At 36.9% G+C, this 11,944-nt stretch overlaps 1 pseudogene; it reads right to left on the bottom strand.

Moving 5' to 3' along the window:
* Positions 1 to 837: 837 nt before the first annotated feature.
* On the bottom strand, positions 838 to 9,518 carry LOC128314278 (histone H3.3C-like; annotated as a pseudogene).
* Positions 9,519 to 11,944: the final 2,426 nt, after the last annotated feature.

Raw genomic sequence — 11,944 nt, forward strand, 5'->3', positions numbered from 1 at the left:
GTTTGATCCATTCTGATTATACGGTAGAACATGGAGTTCTGATTGTAAAACAAATATAGTTGACCTTTGAACAACATTGGGGTTAGGGGTGCCAACCCCCGCTACATAGTTGAAAATCCACGTATAATCTATTTTTTATAGTTTAATATATTTTAATAGCAAACTTACAGGAACAGTACAGAAGACAGACAACATTAAAAACACATAATTGCATGTAAGAGAACTCAGGAAAGTATAGTGAATGGATGGAATCTATTGAATAAAAATGCTACAAACACCATTTAGTTGCTATCAAGAAGAAATTTACTTGTTCTAAAAAATCCAAATGCTTGCATTGTCCAGAAAAATGTAACAGGTTTGTTTATAATTGTGATAAAGTCAAACTACTAAAATTTGCTTACTGATACATTTTGGCATACATTAATGCTTTATGGCCCCACATTTATATTAAACATTCGCACACACATGAAAATATAAAAACTGCCAATACCTGATTTCTGTCCCCTATTTTTCTACTTGCAGTCATATACTTAGTTATCTTTTGACACTATGGAAAAAAAAATACCTAACATTCAGAACTATCAATAACAGAAAGAAGACAAAATAAAAAAAAAAATTAATGCGTATTATTTATTTTTTAGGGAGAGAGAGTGCAAAATGGGGAGGGGCAGAGAGAGGGAGACACAGAATCTGAATTAGGCTCCAGACTCTGAGCTGTCACCATAGAGCCAGGTGTGGGCTCGGACCTTCCAACCACGAGATCATGACCTGAGTCAAAGTCAGACGTTTAACTGACTGAGCCACCCAGGCACCCCAATAAATTTTTTTAAGGAATGAAAGGTTTTTCACCATACTGGATTCTTAATCATATTCTCCATGTATGTGGTGTGCTAGTTGAATGTCTTTTGGCACAATTGTTCTGTGTTTGGCATGGGTAGCACACAGGTTGGTGTCTTCAAAAAGGCCCACCAGATAGGCTTCGCTTGCCTTCTGCAAAACACCAATAGCTTCAGTCTAAGAGCACAGATCTGTTTTGAAGTCCTGAGAAATTTCTTGCATCCGACGCTGGAAAGGAAGTTTGTGAATCTGATGATGTCTAATTTCAGAGTGCCACAGTACTAGGTCTGTAACGATGAGGTTTCTTTACCCCTCCGGTAGAGGGAGCAATCTTGTGAGTGGCTTTTGTAGCCAGTTGCTTCCTGGGTGCTTTATCACTGGTGGATTTGGGGCAGTTTGCTTTGTACAGGCCGCGGTACAGAGACCTCCTACTTAACCCCCTTCTCCTCCTTAGGCTGCTTAGCTGCAAATCTCCATATGTAACTTTCGACTACCCCCAAATTTAACTACTACTAGCCAAATGCTGGCTGGAAGCCTTGCCAATCAAGTTGATTAACAAATACTTTGTATGTTATATCTATTGTATACAGCATTCTTATAATAAAGTAAGCTAGAGAAAAGGAAATCATAAGGAAGAGAAAATACATTTAGAATACTGTACTTAATTCTTTTAAAAATAAATCCATGTATAAATGTATTTCAAACCCTGTTCTTCAAGGGTCAGTAGTATAATGTATTTCATGTCTTCTTGAAGTTAGTCAGAAAACCAGGTAAATAGGCCCCCCAAAATCTAAATATTGGTTTATTTGAAAGCAAAAAAATAAAAAAAAATTAATGTTTTTTTTTAAATTTTTTTAACGTTTATTTATTTTTGAGACAGAGAGAGACAGAGCATGAACGGGGGAGGGTCAGAGAGAGAGGGAGACACAGAATCTGAAACAGGCTCCAGGCTCCGAGGGGTCAGCACAGAGCCCGACGCTGGGCTCAAACTCACCGACCGCGAGATTGTGACCTGAGCCGAAGTCGGACGCTTAACAGACTGAGCCACCCAGGCGCCCCTTAATGTTTATTTTTGAGAGAGATAGAGAGTAGGGGGAGAAGCAGGGGAAGGGCAGAGAGAGAGAGGGAAATAAAGAATCTGAAGCAGACTCCAGGCTCTGAGCTTTCAGCACAGAGACGGACATGGGGTTCGAACTCACAAACCGTGAGATCATGACCTGAGCCAAAGTCAGACACTTAACCGACTGAGCCACCCCGGCACCTCTGAAAGCAACAGAAATTTAATATTTTGAGAAATATTCACAATCACATAGGAAAAAAAATGTTATCTCCTGGGGCTATCTCAAGAAAGGAACTGTAATCCATTAGTGCAGAGTTAATTACAATTTTAATTCTCTTATTGCCAGAGAAAACATTTGTTGTCACTTGCAGCATGGCAGTAGCTTAGCTAATTTAAATTGTTTTCTTATGACAATGCATAATGTTCTGTCAAGTTAGTTTAATACTTAAAATTTTTTTTAATGTTTTTACTTATTTCTGAGACAGAGAGAGAGACAAAGCATGAGTGGGGGAGGGGCAGAGAGAGAGGGAGACACAGAATCAGAAACAGGCTCTAGGCTCTGAGCTGTCAGCACAGAGACCGATGCAGGGCTTGAACCCACAAACCAGGAGGTCATGACCTGAGCCGAAGTCTGTCGCTCAGCCGACTGAGCCACCCAGGGGCCCCAAGTTAGTTTAATACTTTAAAGAAATAACCCGGATAAAAATTGCCTAACATGGAAGAATGACTTTCTAATAGTGAAATTTCAAGCATAAGCTGAAGCAGGTTGTTATTCAGCAAGTTTTTTCCCAGCACTCCTCCTCTAAAAATCTCTAAAATGCTAGTATAAGATAGACATTTGTGGAGGAGGAAAAGGGAGTGATCCAATAGTGCAAAACTGCTCTAAAGGATTTTATTGTATGAACTATATGTGTCAGAGGAGCTAGCAAACATTGCCATATAGCATAAAAAGAAAAATGTACGTATAAGCAATGCAACCACCTATCAGAGTGTCATGCCAAGTAAACCTTGAACAATGAAAAAAAAAAAAGAAGTACACACAAAAAAAGAGAGAGGGAAAGGGGAGGAGGTGGAGGGCCTGGTGGGAAAGAACCACTGAGTGCTCATCTTTATCTTAATGGACTACATGGTCTAATCACCACTGAGCACTCATCGTTACCTTGGTTGCCTACGGCCAATGGAGCAAGATGGGGCCCATGTTCTCAAAAGTGTGTCACATGAAACTAAAGCATTAAGCCTTTTCAATGTACTCTCTTCACATATGACAACCCACCCCATGCTTACGCTGAAAGGTAATGAGTGCCTCTTTTATGACCTCTCTTCATTGTTCGTGGCCATACAAAAACTTGTGTTGGTTTCTTCTGTTGAAAGTCAAAACTACGAAGCAAATTGGACAATACTGGGGGTACGTTTTAAAAGATAGAAGCTCAAGAAGAAAGGCAAGAAGAAAGAACTGAGGAGACAGTAGTTTTGTGCACTGTCCATGTGCATTTTCCATGGAGGATTAGAAGATTTTTTTTTTAGTTTTTAAAACTTTTTTTAATGTTTATTTATCTTTGAGAGAGAGAGAGAGAGAGAGAGAGAGAGAGAGAGACAGAGTGTGAGCAGGGGAGGGGCAAAGAGAGAGGAAGACACAGAATCTGAAGCCAGCTCCTGGCTCTGAGCTGTCAGCACAGAGCCTGGTGCAGGGCTCGAACCCACAGTCTGTGAAAACATGACTGAACCAAAGTCAATTGCTTAGCCGACTGAGCCACCCAGGCGTCCTTAGAGGAGTTTTTGTTTGTTTGTTTTTTTAAATAGCTACCATAGCTACATGGATTCTTCTCATTCACATGATGTCAACAAAGAAAAAGGTGATTTATATTCATTATGATATTGAAAACTTACAGTTATAGAAAAATAAAATCATAACTGATCTTTTGTTGATCTAAAGTTACAGGTCATGCCTTTACATATAATTCTTAGCTGAGGAATGAGGTTTGAATATCCTAGAAGGAGCCAAACTGAAATAAAGAAAGACATCGCTGGGAGACAGAGATGACTGCTAAAATAACAAGAAGAATATCCTAGGCGATCACCTGCCAAAGTCCCAAATAGACTATGATGAGTAAAGTCAAAAGAGGGAGTAGATCAGCTGCTTGATCTTATCTAATACCTCTAACATCTTCTTTGGATAGACTAATAGGAGAGCTGGAATTAGAACATGGGTTCATGGACACCCAGTTAGCACCTCTTTCCACTGCCTCATGCTGCAGTGCCTACATTTGATATATATTTTTAAATCCCACCCCCCATCCTTATCTAGTATAAGTGACAAAAGTGGAATAGATGTAAGATATATGACTTGATATTTTGAAATACATATACATTGTGAAATAAGAGCTACAATCAAGCTAATTAACATATCCATCACCTCACATAATGAAATGGGGAGATGTTGCTACAAAGTTTCTGTTATGCAAGATGAATAAGTTCTGGAAAGCTAATTGCAGCAATGTAAACATAGTAAACAATATTTTATACTTGAAATTTTCTAGGAGAATAGATCTTAACTTAAATGTCTTAACCACAAAAAACATTGGTTTTAATATTATATATATATTTGTATATATACATATGTATAAATGTGTATATATATATATTTGTATATGCCTACATACATATATACGTACATACCTACATACATATACATATATATGTTGCTATTAAATATGTATGTTACTATCATGGTTATTAAAGTACAAATTTACTTGAAAGCATTACAACATTTTAAGTAGCATTTTATGTTTTTTCAACAAATGGAGCGATTCTGTGGAAATATTTGAAATTTGGAGATGTTAAAATGGATCTTCTTGAGTAATAAAAGTTGGACCATTTTCCTTAGGTCTAGTCAGCATGAAAATGTAGACCCGTATAATGTATATACTTTTAATTGAAGTACAGTTGAAAAACAGTACTATATTAGTTTCAGGTATACAACATGGTTATTTGACGAGTCTATGTTTTGCTATATTCACCACATGTATAGCTACAGTCTGTCACCATACAACACTACTACAATACCATTAACTATATTTCCTATGCTGTATCTTTCATCCCCTTGACTTATTCATTCCATAATTAGAAGTGTGGACTTCCCACTCCCCTTCTCCCATTTTGCGCATCCCCTTACCTCCTTCCCTTATGTCAATCATCAGTTAGTTCTCTTTATTTATGGGTTTGTTTCTGCTTCCTGTTTGTTGGTTTTTTCTATTTGTTTTGTTTTTTAGATTCCACATGTAGGTGAAATCGTATGCTATTTGTCTTTTGCTATCTCACTTATCTCTCTTAGCATAATACCCTCTAGCTCCATCCATGATGGTGCAATGACAAGATCTCATTCTTTTTTATCTATCTATAGATAGATAGATGAGAGATGATAGATAGATATATAGATAGATGATAGATAGATAGATGATAGATAGATAAATAGATACACACCACATCTTTTTTTCCCCATTCATCTGTCAATGGCACAGGTTGCTTCCATATCTTGGCTATTATAAATAATGCCACAATAAACATAAGGGTGCATATGTCTTTTCCAATGAAATGCTTTTGTTTTTGTTGTTGTTGTTTTTGTTTTTTCAAGACAAAATTTGTCTTTTCAAATGAAATGCTTTTGTTTTTGTTTTTTTTTTTGGTAAATACTGAGTAGTAGAATTACTGGATCATATGGTATTTCTACTTTTAATTTTCTGAGGAACTCCCATACTGTTTACAAAAAAACCTATAATAATAAAAATAGTATGGTACTGGCATAAAAATAGACACATTGATCAATAGAACAGAACAGACAGACAGAAACAACCCATACTTATGTGGTTGATTAAATCTATGACAAAGGAGGCAAGAATATACGGTGGGGAAAACACAGTCTCTTCAATAAATGGTTCTGGGAAAACTGGACAGCTACATACAAAAGAATGAACTAGACCACTGGTTTACATCACACACAAAAGTAAAATAGATCAAAGACCTAAATGTGAGATCTGATACCATAAAACTTATAGAAGAAAACAGGCGATAATTTCTTTGACATAAGCCTTAGCAAAATTTCTCTAGATATGTCTCCTCAGGCAGGGGGAATAAAAGCAAAAATTAATTATTGGGACTACACCAAAATAGAAAGCTTTTGAACAGTGAAGGAAACCATCAACAAAACAGAAAGGCAACCTAATAAATGGGAGAAGATATTTGCAAATGATATATCTGATAAGGGGTTAATATCCAAAATATAATATAAAAAAATATATAAAGAACTTATACAACTCAATACCAAAAAGAAACCCCCCAAAAAACCCCAATCTAATTAAAAATGAGCAGAAGACTTAAAAGGACATTTTCCAAATAAGACGTAGAGATGGCCAACGGACAAGGGAAAAGATGCTCAACATCACTAATCATCAGAAAAATGCAAATCAACCACAATGAGATTTCACCTTGTACTGGTCAGAATAGCTAGAATAAAAAAGACAAGAAATAACAAGTGATGAGGGTGTTGACAAAAAGGAACCCTCATGCACTGTTAGTGGGAATGTAAATTGGTGCAGTGACTGTGGAAAAAAGTATGGACATATACCTATATAATATTAAGTATGAAATGATGTTAGAGATATATTCCTACTCAAACTGTTTCTGCTGCTGAATTTAAAAGATTTCAGTGGAGAATATGAATTTTCAGTGACTCCAGAAAAACTTATTTCTAGCAACAGAATAAGAGCTAAATATGCAATACTTTATTTTACCTCTCATTTAGTTTTCACCATTGTTTTCTGGAGAATATGCTAATATTTCTAATGGATAAATGTATCCATTAGAAAGAATATGGTCTCATATATTAGATCATTTGTTGATATGTCCCAAGCATTCACTTTCAGATTCCTCCTTCTCCAGAAGAGCTCACTCTAGAAGGGGGGACATAGTTGAAATGAGAGATCTGCCACCTGACTTCCTTAGCTCTGGTCTCTCTCATGCCTATATCTTTTGGGCTTATTGTCTTCCAAAATAATCCTCATGAGTTGCCATAGTTTAAGAACTTGTTTTTTAAAATCTCTTCTATTTCTCTGTAGAATCTAAGACATTTAGAAGAGACAGAGACAAAAACAAAAGCACCCAGATCTTGATATAACAAGGGATAAAAAAAGAAGAACATGGGATTCCCCTCCACCACTAAGCCCACTATCATTCCTGGTGATGTCAACAACCACAAAGAAGTCATCACATACTGTGGCTCCTCACACCTGCTCATCTTTTCCTCTGCTTCCCCCTTTGCCACATACTCTCATGTCATCACTAATAACTAGAGTAGCACCTCTGAAATCTCAACGGCAAGCCAATACTGATTGCCATCTTCTATTTTCTTGCTTATTAGAGAATCCAAACTGCTATAACTCTTTGACTGTGTTGATTCCCCTTATTCATTGACCTGCCATTTTTTGTCTGCCCATCTCATTCGGTTCTTTGGCTTAATGTACTACCTACCTGCTGATGACTTCCAAATTTCGAATTTAGTTTGTGTGGGTGACTGCAATGGGAGAACACTCTTAAAGTTTTTAGATGTCCCCCTCTTCCAGATTGCACAAGTATAGCAATACCCTTTAGCAAAGGGTTGCCTAGTCACTCACACAATTTTGTATTTATCCACAGGCCTCATTTGATTGAGAATTTTTTACCAGCTGGAAGAGAGGGGATGAGAGGTGATTTACTTTTCAACCCAGCAAGTCTTGAGTCTTGTCTATTTTCTCTAATTTCTGCTTGCAAACTGATTAGTTCCTTCTACCTTATATATCTCTTCCTGTATTTTATCATATACCACTAAGAGAAACAAACTGATGGCTACCAGGTGGGGGTGGGGGATGAAAAACATGGGTAAAGGAGAGTGGGAGGTTCACACTTACAGTTATGGAGTAAGTCAAGGGAATAAAAGGTAAATCATAGGGAATATGGTCAATGCTATTGTAATAGTGTTATATGGTGGCGGATGGCAGCTACACTTATGGTGAGCATAGCATAATGTATAGAGTTGTCCAATCACTATGTTGTACACTTGAAACTGATGTAACATTGTGTGTGAACTATACTTCAATTAAAAAGGTGGAAAGAAAATACAGTCTGGGGGCGCCCTATCGAGATGAGTTTTCATCTCCAATGGCAACTCTCAGAGTCTCCTCGGATAAAGACTATCCACTTTCCCTCAATTCTGTTTAGTTCAACAAATGTTTATTGAGTACTTGCCATGGACCAGGAACTTTATAAGGATCCTGCATTTAAGTTTTATGGGTGACGAGGGAGAAAGATACAGCCACAGATATGGGTTAAAGTTGAGACTCTTAGAGTAGCAAAGATATGCAACGGTCCATGTGAGAGATTCTGAGACCCATGGTAGGGATGACAAGTGAGTAATCAGACTGAGAAAAAAATTGGGAAATCTTAGATTATTGGGTATTTGGTGAGGGAGGAAAAAATATTCAAAACTGAAATTGAGATATTTTTAGCTTGGGGTATCTAAATGTGTGGTATTGTCCCCCAAAACAGTAGGAAATATAGACTGAGAGCATGTTTGGGGTTTGAGTTTATTTCTGGACAATGTCGAATATATGTACAGCCATATCCAGGGGAAGAAGTGTGGCAAGCAGTTCCACAGTGAGATCTAGTCTAGATGTGTACCTTGGAAGTTATCAGTTGGCAACATGACAGTTACACCCAAGCCCTCCAGAACTCTGATTTAAACACCCACACATAGTCACACAACTTCTTTGCCTGGTGTAAAGGAGATATGAGAAAGTTGTGGAGATTCCGGGGGTGGTTCACTCCCTGGTGTTTCAGGCAGAGCCCAAGTACCCCGTTTAACTAAATTATTCCTGCTGTTGGCACTGACATTTTAAGTTACATAATTTTCCAATGCGACTATCCTATTCTTAAATTTATGTTTCTGTTGATAGGGATAAATTGAAAAGATGATATTGGCTATTTTCTAATTTAGGACCAACTGCTTTTTTAAAATACTTAAACGACATGATGTGAGTATTAATTATGGAAAATATAGGGCAAATTTACATTTATGCTTGTCATTATGATATACACTTTCCTACCATATTATTTAATCCTCTTCCTAAATCTTTCAAGGCAGGCATTATTGCCACCACTTTACAAACGAGGAAACTGAAGTTAAGGGAAATGATTTAACTTTCTAAAAATCATAATGTGTGGGCAAGATACTTAAATATCGGCAAAACAACATATTTCTAGAGCTCTCCCTTTTTAAAAAATTAGTTGCAATGTTTACATTTCATAGACCAAAATTTACCATATGACTGAACACTGCTTTCCCTTAACTGAAATGTCACTCTCCCATCAACTCTGTTTTCCTTCACTTTCTTCCTTCTTTCCTTCACCTTCTTTCACTACGTTTGCACTGCTGACTTTTATAGCAGATTCAAATTCTTCAGGTGTCTCAGTGTCTACCGGACATTTCTATTCTGCTTCACGTTACATCTTCATTCTTTTGCTCACTGGAAATTTCTGCTGGAGGCCTCATAAACATAGTACAGTTCCCTAAATGAATCATCAAGCTGTCCATGCCTTTGATACCTCAGATCCAATGGCCCGTCTCTTTAAATGCATTCTTGTCTAATTGATGACCTACCCCTCCCTTGTCATTTTACCACATGTGTATAAAACATAATCTCAGCTGCACCAATCCACCAACCCACTTTCTCCTTTCCTAAACAATAGCTACTTCTGAGTCCTACTAGAGAGATATATACAATCCTGCACATTGGTTCCCTTACAAATCCAGTTTCCAATAGAAGACGGCATTTGAGGCTCCTCAGGAAAACCTTCTGTGTGGCCTCACTTCCCTCTTCCGTTCCTCAACATCTGTTTTCCATCTATTTTTTAAACCTTCTATCCTTTTCCTTTTACCTTCAGTCTCAGCAGATAATCTCAATACCTAATTCACAGACAAAACAGTGATGTCCTAAGTACCTACTTCTTGTTCCATTTATCTTGCCCACAACCTGCCTATACCATTCCCATCCTTTAGACAGACCTCTTTCCTCATGTGTTACCAGATGCGGTTCTCTCTTATTGATGGCTAACCCCACAACTGGGCACTGGATGGCATTCCCATCTCCAAAACTCACATCTCTAGATTTCTCTTTCGCACATTCCTTCAAAATAACATTTTTTGAAAAAGCAGTCTAGACTTTGCTTTCCACTTTCTAACTCCCCAATGACTCTTCAAACCATTACAATCTAGCTTCTATCCTCATGACATCAAGCTAAAATGTCTTATGATGTATTCTTGTTTCTCAAAACAATTGGATTTGGTATGGTTTACCCCACCAGCTTCAGTTACAATATGGGCAACATTTTTCCCTCTAAAAATAGCTAAATACAATATTTCTGTTTGTAAAAACAAACAAAACAACAACAACAACAACAAAACAAACAAACAAAACAAACAAAAAAATCCAAAAACAAAATCTCAAAATCAGGGGCAAAATTATAAAATCCAGGTAATAAAAATATTTCCCAGAATCCATCTGAGTTTGTTTTAGAGAAGCAGGTGGCTTTTGTTTTTTTCTTTAGACTAGTAATGCACTACTCTACTTGAATTATAACATCATAGGAACAAAAAAAAGTGTTTGCTATAAAATAATTTTTTCCCTTTTGGGTAGCTAAGTATAAATTAAGACCTATGTGATTAACCATGACAACTCTGATAATAAATTTAGATTTAAAATGATTTTTTGGGCTTACAGATAGAATTTGTGTCATTTATTTTGTCTTCCAGCATTGGAATACTTTTTCCAATTGTATTATCCTGCAATAGGCACAAATAATCAGTTATTCACTCTAGTTTTCCTAGCCTGTGTTTGCCTCTTTGGAGAGGTTTCTGAGTATTTCTTTGAGGGAAACATAATCCATTGCAGGTTGCCAATTATAAAAATCTGAAAATCTCAAACAGTTATCCTGAAAACGCAGGGTAAGTTGGGATGTGACAGGTGGAAGTAAACTTGATGTCCACGTAAGAAGTAGTAACCTAGTGGGACACTGACTGTATTGAGATTAATAATATCATCTTACATAAGAAGTAAATCAATTTCTGTCCCTCAAGATGGGCAAATTCCTGGAGTACAAAGAGTTCCTGAAAACAGTTTGTGGCATCTCTCAAGAAAACTAACTGACTACTGTAACAAGGATGGCCCTAAAATAAATCTCATTCCTGATGAATAAGATTTTACTGATGGGATGGTAATAATATTAGCAGAAGCATTTGTTGACATGAAGTCAAAGTCTAATTTTTATTAGCCTGAAGTTTGTGATGTATGAAGTCAACATAAGAGCCAAGAGGTACCTGTGAAAGTGAATCTACTTCTGAAGCGTTTAAAAGCATGGCTATTAAATTTTGTCAGTAATCAGTTAAATCAGAGCAGTAGATACAGTGTAAGAAAAAGACACCACCTGAGACTTCTGATCTTTCTTAATTGGCAGAAAAGAAGGATCAAAAGTAAAAGGGTAGAGATGATGGTCCTATTGAGAACTTTTAGTTGGTAAATAGAGAATGACAAAAAACAACAATAAGCAAGATTGGTGGTAAAGGGAAGAAATGCTGAAAAATCAGAAAATTAATCTTGTTCCATTGTTTTGAGCAGAAACTGTCAACTTTTGTAGTCAGCAGTTTGTCATTTTGGGCAGAGGTTGTCCACTTTATATAGTCAGCAGCTTCAGAATTCCTAAAAATCATCAATTTAGGGTCTCCCGCTGGAATCAAAGTCCGGTAGTTGGAAGGAATTGCTGTCTATATTTCAATTTGAGAAACGTGACCCCAAGGATCAACACCTTGGAATTTTACTGCAGTACCAATTGTTAACAGCACCTTTAAGTTTTTTTTCTGTTGAGGTTTAAGGGCAGGTTTTTTTTTTTTTTTTCTGATGCCTTTTTCAGAAGCTCGGATCTCCAGATTTCAGATCATCCAAAGGCTGCTTAGCTAGGCATTTT

This window comes from Acinonyx jubatus, chromosome B1, assembly GCF_027475565.1.
Source record: "Acinonyx jubatus isolate Ajub_Pintada_27869175 chromosome B1, VMU_Ajub_asm_v1.0, whole genome shotgun sequence".
In the NCBI taxonomy this organism is placed as follows: Eukaryota; Metazoa; Chordata; class Mammalia; order Carnivora; family Felidae; genus Acinonyx; species Acinonyx jubatus.